The sequence below is a fragment of the Mytilus galloprovincialis genome, chromosome 10 (assembly GCF_965363235.1).
Source record: "Mytilus galloprovincialis chromosome 10, xbMytGall1.hap1.1, whole genome shotgun sequence".
NCBI lineage: Eukaryota > Metazoa > Mollusca > Bivalvia > Mytilida > Mytilidae > Mytilus > Mytilus galloprovincialis.
This window is the reverse complement of record NC_134847.1, coordinates 37,640,594-37,653,334: the sequence shown is the minus strand read 5'-3', so window position 1 is coordinate 37,653,334 and position 12,741 is coordinate 37,640,594. Positions and strand designations below refer to the sequence as shown.

Here is a 12,741-nt window from a genome sequence, read left to right as displayed (position 1 = left end):
ATTATTTTGTCTATCATTTTGGTATTTACGTTTTAAGTTTTTTTCATATGACCTTTTGAAATTTAGCCATGTCATCTAATTGGTGACTCATTTTTGCAATCTGTCCAAAAATGTTATCTTCGTCATCTATTTGTTCAAAGGGGGTATGATGTTGCATTCGTATGGCTGGTTTTCTGTTAGTAAGTCTCTTTAGATCAACAACAAATTCTTCGTACTCTTCACCAACCCTTACACAATCGCCAATTGTTTTAGGATTCCTATTAAAAAGTGTAAGTTTAATTTTAATGTCATTTACCGCCCGTATGAAACAGTCTTTCGCTAACTGGTCCCTTATGTCAATAGGAGCTGTTAGGTAGGCTAAGCGTGTTGTACGTTTTATTTCTTGGGCTTGTTCCGGACGTGCTTGTCTGGGCTATAAACATGTTAGCTTGATTAGCTGACTCAAATATTGACGTAAGCTCTGACACTAAATATTTGTAATCGAGTCTCATTTCTGGCTCTAAGTCAGTTACTATTCCCCGAGCGTTACCTTTTAAACTTGTTGCAAGCTCATAAGCATTTGTTGATTCAGACCAATTGTTTTTATAGCTATCATCTCAAACTGGACAAGATGGTCTTGCAAGCTTATAAGCGTTTGTTGATTCAGACCAATAATTTTTTATAGCTATCATCTCAAACTGGACAAGATGGTCTTGCCAACTTGATATTTCATCGTACAAAGGGGGTCTCTTAGCTTTAAATTTGTTTTGGTCATTTACTTGTGATTTTGTTACTGGGTTTATTGTGTTTAACCTAACATCAAATTTTTTTCCATTTAAGTTTCTATTTGAGTCATATTCTTGGTCAGCTGAGTCAACAACCCTATTCATATGCGTATTTGCTATATAAGTAGTGGTGTTTACACACCCGTTTCTGTTCTAAACAGATATCCTGCAATCCTCCCCTGGCCTGAAGGGAGCTAAATTCGCCTCTCGTGTAGTCTCGTCTACAGAATAATCATTACCAGGAAAGGATGCCTTCCATGGAAAGTTATCAATGCACGGGTCTCTCAGACCTCCGGGAATCATTCTGCTGCAACCGTCCACTTTCAGTGTTAGGGAATCGCAGCTCAGGGTATTCCTTATTTGAGCTATCAATGGGAAAACAATTTTTTGTCTTTAGTTTTAAAACCCCTTAGCTTTTCCAAAATGTCTCGCTCAGCTTCCTTGTGTTTTTCTAAGTCATGTTATAGTTGTTCATCGTCAATTATGTTTGCGTCATTCTAGTCTTTTTCTTTCTGAGTTCTACATCTCGCCGTTTCTATGGGTTGGTCTCCATTTAATGACTCGTCTTGTCTGTAAATTCCTCTTGTCACCCGCATCTGGACTTCTCCTGAAGGTGTTACGTCTACCATATTATCAATGGTCAGGTACATTGTTGATGTCGTCTTGGTATTCCTCCAGTTGCCATTTCACAGTTCTGGACTTCTAGTTTTTCTCCACCAATTAAAAGTGGAAGATCCCACCGCTGCCACCAATTTGTAACGTGTCCGCCGCGTGTGAAGTCTGCAACTTTCAAAATGTAATGGACTCGAAGAAGAACATCTTGTGTGTATGCTACTCTTTTGTAATAGCGGGGAGGAGTGTAACTAAGTTACAGGACTGGATCCCTGAACACTGTTTTTACCTTCGGACAGTGCTCAACGGACTCAGTTCTGATATTGACACATTTCTTGCTAAATTCGAAATACCAATTGAAGTTAATTATTAAATTGATGAGACAAATATGTTATGCTGTTATAAGATGTAAGGTTATTAACTTCAGCAAAATTGTAATTGATTACTTAATTTTTTAATAGTCAGCAAGATTAAGCAAGCAAATCGTAGGGATGTTCCTAGTCAAACAATACAAATAAAAACAATACTTAGCAATAGCCTAAAAATGACTAGCTCTGAGCTATTATATCCTAACTTAGAAAATCGGCGGAATTACAATAACTTATGATGCTTTTTAACCGGATTTTTGTGACAAAAATGTCGGTTATTGATTTGGGGATGTACGGCGGGCGGCACTCAAATGTTGTCCGTGCATTAATTCATGAACCGTTCAGCCAAAGCTTTTAAAATTTTAATATGTTGTTACTGACAACTAAATGAAGGTCAAGTTCAATAATGACGATTTTGACTTTTACCGTTCAGTAGTTATGGTTCTTGAAAGATTGAAAAATGGAGTTTTCAGTCGTGTCCGTGCATTTACGCATGAACTGTTCTACCAAAGCTTCCCAAATTTTAATATCTTGTTACTGATGACAAAATGGAGGTCAAGTTCAATAATGACGATTTTGACTTTCACCGTTCAGGAGTTATGGTTCTTGAAAGATTGAAAAATGGTGTTTCCCGTCGTGTCCGTGCATTTTCTCATGAACCATTCAACCAAAGCGTTTGAAATTTTTATATGCTGTTACTGATGACAAAATAGAGGTCAAGTTTAATAATGACGATTTTGACTTTTACCGTTCAGGCGTTATGGTTCTTGAAAGATTGTAAAATGGCCTTTCCATTCACGTTGTTGCATTTGCTCATGAACCATTCAATCTAAGCTTTTCAAATTTTAATATGTTGATACTGATGACAAAATGGAGGTCAAATTTGATATTGACGATTTTCACTTTCACCATTCATCAGTAATGGTTCTTGTGATATTGCCAGGACACAAATAAATATTAATAAATCCGGTTTGCTGTCGTTGTGACAGCCTCTTGTTTAAACTATGTAATAATCCAACACGTATAGAAAAACAATAGAGACCTTTACAATAGATCTGTATAAGTATTTGCTATTGGAAACCTAAATTACACATTCCTCGGAATACCTTTACGTATAGAATTCGGATTAGAAAGTATAAACTTTTATACCAAAAATATATATGGAATTATTGTTTGAATATGTCGGAAGGTCACGTAGACCTTTAATAGTTCTTTTTTAAAACTGAATAGTGTCTTTTATTGTATAATTAAATTAAAGACTCTGGTAACCAGTCGTTAAGTATATAACGTCAACAGAAGTTGAGTCCGTATGTTGACATTAATGACTCAAAAAGCTTTTTAAATAAGTTAACCTTGAAATGTATCACGTTGTTTTTACAATGGAAAAGGTCAGAAAGATTCCTGAAGTTGCTTTATTAGAGTAGTTTGGAAGTTGGCTTTTGGCTAGATGTTGCCTTATGTCCAGTTGAACCACAACTAAAACAATGCAATACGCACGCTCTTTTATACCTAAATTTCGACTAGAAAATGACGATTTGACTCTAAAAGACTCGGAACGTTACGTGAATGACACGTTTAACGACAATCGATACTTGTACCAGAATAACAAAGTTGACTTTTCAATGTAAACAATCGTACAAAACTAATTGACCAGGTATCCCTACGAAGCAATGTTAAATGTGCATGATATGGAAATAATGTTATATGTAAAATCATTTTAATAATGAAGTTTCAAATCACGGAGATAATCAGAAAGATACAAAACAGGAAAGTGCATGCTTTAACTTTTACGTTGCATTTGACGTCCGGAAAAACAGTTTTTATGCATATAACTATATATATATATATGAATATTATTAAACAAACGAAAAGTTGGTGACTAAAACTGAACAGGACCTGTTTAAGAACGAGGGGAACAGCGCAAACGTTAAAACGTTACATTATGTACTAGATGATCGTGTTTTCTGATTTAGGCCTAAGAAACGTCTTCCAAAGTTTATTGTTTCAATGCACAACAACCGTCCCAAAGCATGAATTATATAACTGCGGTGTCATTATACTTGATATTTAATAAACATTCACATAATCAAAAACGTATAAATTTCCCAAAAGGCAAATAGGTTTGACTGTCCCTTTGGTATCTTTCGTCTCATTTTTCTAACATATAAATAATTTTTGAATGGAACCTATTCTTTATTGATTTACTTTCCAGTCTACAAATGAACTTAACAGTGCCGTGGTAGCCTATTCGTAGAGGGACCGTATCGGTGACATAAATTACTACCTGTTTGAATGATCGAAAGTGTATGAGACGTTCTGAAAATCATGATTACTAGAATACTGAGCTGCCCATAGACACTTTCAAAACTCACCAATGTGTAAGCAACAAAAATCAGAATACTATCTTTGGCTGAAGAGTTATACCATCAGTTTCAAAGATCATCATCAATTTCGCGGTTCGGTGAAGCTTTTATAATAAACAAAAAATCATAAACAGTATCAGTTAAGAAACAAACCGTATTCATGTATAAACTTATACTTTGTAGAACTGTTCTGATGTATTTTATAAATATAAACAAATTTATATGTATACTTTATTTAATATATTTCCCTAGATATTCAATAACTAATTAAGAGGGATGCTGAATGGAAGCTGTAGATTGATTAAATTGTTAACAACAAAGGTACAATAAAACTTCATTATTACAAAAGAAAGATTAATGTAGATGTTAATATAATATAAAAAAGAAGATTTGGTATGATTGCCTATGAGTCAACTCTCCACAAAAGACCAAACTGACACGGAAATTAACAACTAGATGTCACCGTACGGCCTTCAACAATGGACAAAGCCCACACCGCATAGTCAACTATACAAGGCTCCGGAATGACAATGTAAAACAACTCAAACAAGAAAACTAACGGCCTTATTGGTATAAAAAAATGAACGAAAAAAAAAATATATAACACATAAACAGACGACAATCACTGAATTACAGGCTCCTGCCTTGGGAAAGGCACGTACATACATAGTTTGATAGCGGAGTTGAACATATAAGCGGGATCCAACCCCTCCCCTAACCTGGGACTGTGGTATAACAGTACAACAAAAGAACGTAGCCGGTATTATGGATGAGAGAGTATGAAGCCCGTCAGACTTGTGGATTGTCTTTTTCTATATTTGGTAATCAGAAGAAGAAAAAACACAACTACATTGTAATACTTGAAACGTTTGGTTATTTTGTTGTTGTTTTTTTTTTTTGGCAAATCATTTGTTCCTGAAAGAAATTAGTGTGGATATTAATGATATGAGAAACATAATGATTTATTTAACTTTGAATTTTTGAAGTGATGGGGCTTTTTTCCTACCTCAGGAATAGATTGCCTTGGCTGTGTTTGGCATAACGTTTGGGAGTTTTTGGTCCTCGGTGCTCTTAACCTTTGTGCTTTGATTGGTCTTTTAACATTTTTTTTTATTAGAGCATCACTGGTGGGTCTTTTGTGGACGAAACGCGCGGCTGGCTTGGATGAAAATATCGGCCCTGGTGTCTGTGGTGGGTTTATTTACTATGATTTTTAAAAAAAACTTTTTTCCGACGTAGTCGGTATAGTTTCGGTTTGTGGCCTTTGAACTTAAAGACGCTTAACTTTGGCAATAGAATAAGCATGCTCGAAAATCCTTTCTGTGATTGGACAAAATGCTGTCATGGTGGGCGATTTGGTTGTGTTTGAAAAAACGTCTCGTTAATTATATCGTGATGGAAAGCAATTGCAAAACTATAAATATTTGAACTAGATCTTAAAAAGATTTGTATTTTTATTAAAATAATGGTTTCTCCAATAGCTCTTTGCATCCGTGACAGCTGTTTATTCGGGACAACTATATAATTTTTAATGTAAACTTTGTTGTACGAACGTACATGACTTTTCGAACGCACCTACGCATGTGAGATTTCCGCGGGGTTTTGGTGAATGTAAACAGAAAGATACGAGGACCGAGAACACTAAACACAAACATTGAAATTTAAACGGTATCTTTGTGCTTCTGAAGGTTATCGAAATGATACTTTTAAACATATACTCAAGTCTGAATACGTCGGATATCTTTTTTAAAGATAGTTCTTGTTAAATGTTGTACTTTTAAAAGTAAAATAAAAAAATACTCAAAAGTCAAAACGGAAAGTCTGTAATGAAGACTTTGGTCATTTTAAAATAGAAGATGTATTATAATATTTGAGTAAAAGAAACTAAAATTGGTCCAGTTAATGTCAATATGTGTTATCAACAAAAGTAGTTATCAAACTTTCACAATTGATACACAGGAATATGTAGAATAAATGGTTGCGCTAGTTTCCACGTACAGCGTGTCTTTTACTTGAAGTTCCACTACAGCAGATATTGGGTTCGTTGAATCTGACAAACCTGCATCAGTTATAGAATAAGCAATATAATCATTGTTCTTCCTGACGTGGAAACCATAATCTCCTGAATTTGTACGTATATGAGCTGAGATATAATACAAACCAGGAATCTCACAAACAAATTTCCCACTGGATTTGAACGTAGCAATGTTATTTATTCCTATTTCTGATCTCACGGTAGAAAATCTAACTACAGCATCAGAAAATTTTTGAGATGATCCTACACATGCTGTTACTGCAACTGAAAAATAATATTAAATGTTAGCACACATATACTTTGTTATAACTGTTGTCAACTTTATATTATACTGTAGACATTTCCCATAATAGCTGATGAGCGTAATAGTTTCAAACATGAATAAGTGTAGTCACTATACGCGAGAGTCTCTTACAAAAATTGATTAACTCGCGATTTCTTCATGATTAAAAACTGGTTATTAACAACAATACTATTAAGAGAGTATTTACACAAAGACAGCACCAAATTTTTAAAACTTTTTTGAGTTCCCATAAGTTCGAATTAATAAAACAGCACTATCAGATATATTCCCAGTTTAATACTAGTATATATACATGATATAATTCTGTTTTGTCATATACATTCGTTTTATGTGTTTGAGCTTTTAATTTTGCCATTTGATTAGGGACCTTCCTTTTTGAGTTCAGTATTTTTGTGATTTTACTTTTTACATAGGATGTCAGATTTTTCAACTTCGTTTCATATAAATGATAATATATATATATATCTTCAGATGATCACCGAGGAAAATAAAAAAAAGTGTGTTTTTATATTACTGATAAGAGTATAAGGTAGGAACAAGTGTCTGATGAATAAAAAAACACAATTAAAAATATTAGGTACATTTTTTAAATTCTACTTTCATTAAATGCCAACAGTTAAATGTCTGGTGAATATTATTTTCTGCACCTTCTGGTCGAGAACAATCTAAGAATTGAAACATGGTTTGCAAGGGAAGCCGAACGAAATAAAGATCTGGACTGTCAATGAAAATTTGAGTATATTAGATGCAACAAATTGGCCTTTCATCAGGCTACCTATAAATCCATATGATGTTCCTCTCGAAATTAGTTACAAATTTATAAATTATACACAACAAGACGGACGCCCAATTGTTTTAATCGTTTTCATACAATTTAATGCAGTGATATGAGTATATTACACTAACTTCCCTCTTAGACTTTACATGTCACAGTTTTATTGACCGGTCAATGAAAACTAACATGCAGATGGTCTAAGATTGCTTTAAAAGTGACTTAAAGAATTACCTCTTTTGCTGTTGTTTGAAACTTTTCCTTCTAACGAAACGATTTTCGATACGACGTCAGCAAAAGTAGCATTTTGTTTCAATTTCATGAACTCTATTTTTCAGATCATTGAACATGTTGAAATGTGTTGCTATCGTTGCGTTTTGACTTATTTCATGACTTAAAATCTGAGTTATAAAATTCCCCATTAGATTAATTTTGTTTTCCATTACACGAGTGTTATTATACAAGGCAAGAAAGTCTTGACTTCTAGCATTCTGGTTGATTGTCAATGAGTTAGTTTTTTGGTCAAGCAATTGAAGTTTTCCTTGCACATTACTCAAGTTTAAATCCTGATTAATACTTTTCAGTTGCTTCAGTTCGGACAGTTCTTGAAGGACTTTCATTGTTGCGTTTTTTAATATCTCCAATTCATCTTTTTGATGGATATATCTGCCTTGTAGCAACTGATATTTTTGCTCTAAATTCGCAAATTCTATTGTATCATTGGGTTTGTAATTTCCTTTTAGTTTTTCATCCATTTCGGATAGTTTATGTTGTAATTGGTTTGTCAGTATTCGTAAACTTTTGTCATTTTCGAGTTTGAATTGAAAGATCTGGTCTCTTAATTCTTTCTTTTCAGCTAAATACATACAGGTATCCATTGAAATGCATTGATTATTTACACCAGGATTTGACGTATGATCCGGTTCAAGGAGAAATCCGTCTATATATGTTGCAAATTTTAAAATAGAAAAAAACAAAGTTATTGAAATTTTCCTAAAATACATAGTACTTGAGAGTGTGTTCTGACCGATGTTTTTGCTATGTCCGAAACAACGAATCCACAACGCAGCTCACTACATAAAAACAAATCTAGCAGGTCTTGTATTATTTATAAAAACTTTTACTGTTTATCAAGAAATAACAACTTATGGATCAGCCTTTTATACCTTGATCACACATTAAATCAAACACTACGCACTAGCTTTCGTTTATATTAATTTTTTTAGATACGGTAACTAATGAGAGGGTGAGATCATAACGTTTCCTAACAAGTTAATATTGCCAAACAATAAAATATATATGTCAAATTGCTTCTTTGTAAAGAAAATAGTTAATAAACACATAACTGTGTTTCATAGCATTAACATACATTTTGTTAATTTCGTTTGAATTTACAACATGATATAAATATCATGTACAATGCAACCTATCTTTTCTTATCAAAATGCAAACAATATTTTCAATTCAAAAGAACATTTGTCAAATTTAAGATATTAAACATTGTGTCTATAAACATTGTTTAACAGACTCAGCGACCAAAGAACTAACATAAAACATTATATATAAATTTTGCACCAGTTGACATTTATAATAACTGCCGAACTCGAACTCATGTTCAGTCATTTGATTGTGTAAACATCCCACTAACACCATACACAATTACACCATTACTCCATACACGTTACATATTTGCACCATACCCATTACATATTCTATCTACACATTCCGAAATTACCCATTATGCAATTTTATTTCTAAGAAAGCGTGAGACTACAAAATTATTTATTTATTTTAAAAAACGAATTTTGATCACAATATTGTAAATTAATATATTAAACTTAATATCAGTTCTAATTAATATTTTGCATAGTTATAAACTTTGATAACCACACTTTATATACACATTACACAATTACATCATTCTTCATACACCATTACACCATTCCCCTTACACCATACACCATAGCACCATATACCATCTACCATTGCACCATATGCCATACACCATTACACCATACACGTTTTGGGGAGAAGTTTACACCATCCAAGGGCTCGAAAGAATAAGAATAATCTAGCATACAAGAAAAAAAAGAAATGATCTCAAAATAATGTTTTTCTTATTGATATAGCTAAACTCAATTTCTTTATCAGAATATGATCGTTGATAAGATTAAAAAATTATAATTGGATAAAGAATTCGGTATTTGTTTAATCCAATGGTCCTGTTATATCGGAGTATCGGGATACGGTTCTTCTCTTACGAATGCACATGTATGACTAGTACTCCATTATGTATTATCTTTAGAAAACAAATTCATTCTCTGAGTTACCAAAGTTTACCATAGTGTGACATTGATAAACAATCAACACAGAATCATGAGTACGTGACAAATAAGTCAAATGTGTATTTTTCATTTGTTTATTTAACTTTGTGAAATGATTTGGTGTTTTCTATTGGTTTTTTTTTAGAATCAACTTTGTTCAACTAGAATTACCTTCATGTGCACGTTTATTTACATCGAGCACTTGCGTGGTTCGGTTGTTCCCAATAGAGGTCTTGTTTGCAAAGGTCACTCGGAAAATATTGTACCTTCCAGTGCACGTTTATTTACATTCCTTTATGCACGGTTTTCCCCTAGCATATGAGATGGTCGGTTGTTCTCAATAGAGGTCTTGTTTGAAAAGGTCACTGTTTACTCGGAAAATATTGTACCTTCCAGTGCACGTTTATTTACATTCCTTTATTCACGGTTTTCCCTAGCATTTGAGATGGTCGGTTGTTCTCAATAGAGGTCTCGTTTGAAAAGGTCACTGTTTACTCGGAAACTATTGTACCTTCCAGTGCACGTTTGTTCACATACCTTTATTCACAGGTTTTCTCTAGGGAACTAATCAAAAATTACAATAGACATTTTTAAGTTATCTCTCTTAGTATAGAGTTTAGCAAATGAAGGGAAATTTGGAAATTAAATAAAAATTGGAACAAAAAGGAAAAAGATAATGTTTATATTAGCATTTATATTTTATCAAATCATATTTATGATACAGTTTGATTATTTTGTCCAAATATTATTTAACGGTATTTCAAAATATTATTTACTTCATTCTAGTAATTAGTGTACATGTAAAAACTGTTCACTACATTGTACGTTTTTACTATTAGACATTTGCGGAAACTGTCATACACCTACGATTAGGATTACAATTACACTTATAGGTAGCATATAAATCTTGGGCTCTCTCAAAGTGAAAATATTAATTGTCAATTCGAAACAATGTAACGATAGTGATGTTTTTCTGTATTTGAACAACGTTTTTTTTCCCTAATATATTTGCATTAAAGTGTAAACATTATTTATTGTATACGGTGTTATCCAGGTTGAAAATGCTGTAATTGTACGAAGTATGACACAATGAACTTTTGTTTGGATTGACCAGTACCCGACCTCGTACACTCTGTTTTTTTTTATATAGATGTATTTCTAACGGTATCCTTCTGATGCGTTAAGTCTTTTTCAACTTATATTTATAGTTCGTTCTTATGTTAGACTGTTACACCACTGTCCCCGGTAAGGGGAGGGTTGATATCCCGCTAACATGTCTAACCCCGTCACATTATGTATGTGTGTGCCTGTCCTAAGTCAGGGGCCTCTAATTCAGTGGCTGTCGTTTGTTGTTGTGTTGTTTTCTTGTACACGAATAAGGCCGTTAGTTTTCTCGTTTGAATTGTTTTACATTTGTCATTTCGGAGACTTTTATAGCTGTCTATGCGATATGGGCTTTGCTCATTATTGAAGGCCGTACGGTGACCTATCTATCGGAGAGTTGTCTTATTGGCAAAAATACCACATCGTCTTTTTTATAAAATTATTTTAAATATAAATACAACATGAGACGTACAAAAATTTCGCAATTGTCGTTGCAGTAGCTAGTTTAAGACAATTGCTGAAAAAATGTCAACAAAACTTTGTGTTAGGAAAGGTACAATCAACCATGAATCATGTTGGCATGTTTGTGCTAAGGCATACATTCTCTCTTTTATTTTGTCTTAAAGAGAAATACGAAATACAGCAATTTTTTCTTCATGAAATTTCACTTGCCGTTCGGTATATTTTTTAAAAACGAACTTCTTTATGTCGGAAAAATAATTTAGACTATTCGCCTTACTCAGTTGAAATGTAAGTAAAGGTGTACTCAGATACTTAAAACCTTACCTTTATTTTCAACAGTCCCCAAGGGTGACTGGGGAATAGAAATATGGTCACTTGGTCTTCTTCCGACCGGCAGTAAAACGCTTGCCGAAGTGGGGCGTCCGTTGGCTGTGCGGGATGTATCAAGTTCGCAGTCATGTCCGGTCAGATTGGGGGCGTTAAATCCGATGCCTCGTGTAAAGAGAGTGCCACGCTCTTTGCACGTTAAGAACCCTTGCAACAACTCTTTGGGGGTCCGTAGGTGACCTGTTGCAAGGCGAAATTTCTGTCCCTATCCAATATACCCTAATTTCCAGTGGCAGTCCAAATTTCCCTATCATCCCGATCGGCCTCTATTATGACAAGACCTACCTATTGTATTTATTGTAAACTTGTTCTCGTCCTGAATATGCATGAAATATTTGCCACTGGACGTTAATCAAACAACAATCAATCAATTATTTTCAACATGAGGATTTACACCTGTTCCGAGACTGGTACTATTTTCATTGAATTGTAATTTGAGTGCACTGACGACGCAACGGTAGATCCTGTCATTTTCAAAAGGGAATTCCTACTCAGGATGGAAAGGGGGAGGGTCCGACCAATTATCCCCATTCAAAAGCATTGATCGTCAAAACAAGGGTTGTTCCAACCACCGGAACAGCTTTGGGTTCTCTTACTGCGACGTTGTTCATTTCAACACAAAGTTTATACGCAAATCAGTTCAATTGATTGATAGGAATAAAAAATGCAAAAGTGAAGCAGGCGAGAAGAAATTGTTAAAACAAATATCATTCAATCTATTCAAATCAGCAAGGCAACAGTTGCAATCGTGCATAATAAAAACTACATCAACATTGCTATCTCTAATGTACTGCACTGCAGCGAGTGTAATAGTTATGTTATGTTACTTGTGCATCGCATTTTCCTGAATTTTTCAAAGGCACTGTTTCTAGTGTATCATCTAAACAATATGTATGCTGGTTTTTTGTATACTAACCATAACATAATAAAAACCATGTTTTGCGGGGAAAGTATATAGCTCCAGCTGATAATATATTTGAACATAACAACTATCTATACCTTCAACGTTTTCGGTCCTTATAAATCCTTGTCTTCAAATATTCGGCTTAGAGCGGTTCTGTTGATCAATTCGGAAAAGCGCTTCGGACATATGAAATATTAAAGTGTTGCTTTCAATTTTTTTTTTATAGAAGGCACCAGAAAAAATGATTCTTTTTGCTAATTTGTTTCTTTTTTTTTTTTTTTCTTTCTTTTTTTTTTGAGATGGTCCCTTGTTTTTGTCACCTGTAATTGTAAGTCTAAAGTG

General features: G+C 33.8%; 1 long non-coding RNA gene across 1 annotated transcript; it reads right to left on the bottom strand.

Moving 5' to 3' along the window:
- Positions 1–5,907: 5,907 nt before the first annotated feature.
- Positions 5,908–8,376, bottom strand: LOC143049131 (uncharacterized). Its single transcript, XR_012970078.1, has 2 exons — positions 7,453–8,376; positions 5,908–6,406 (listed from the first exon to the last, which is right to left on the bottom strand). It is a non-coding gene; the product is annotated as an uncharacterized LOC143049131 (long non-coding RNA).
- Positions 8,377–12,741: the final 4,365 nt, after the last annotated feature.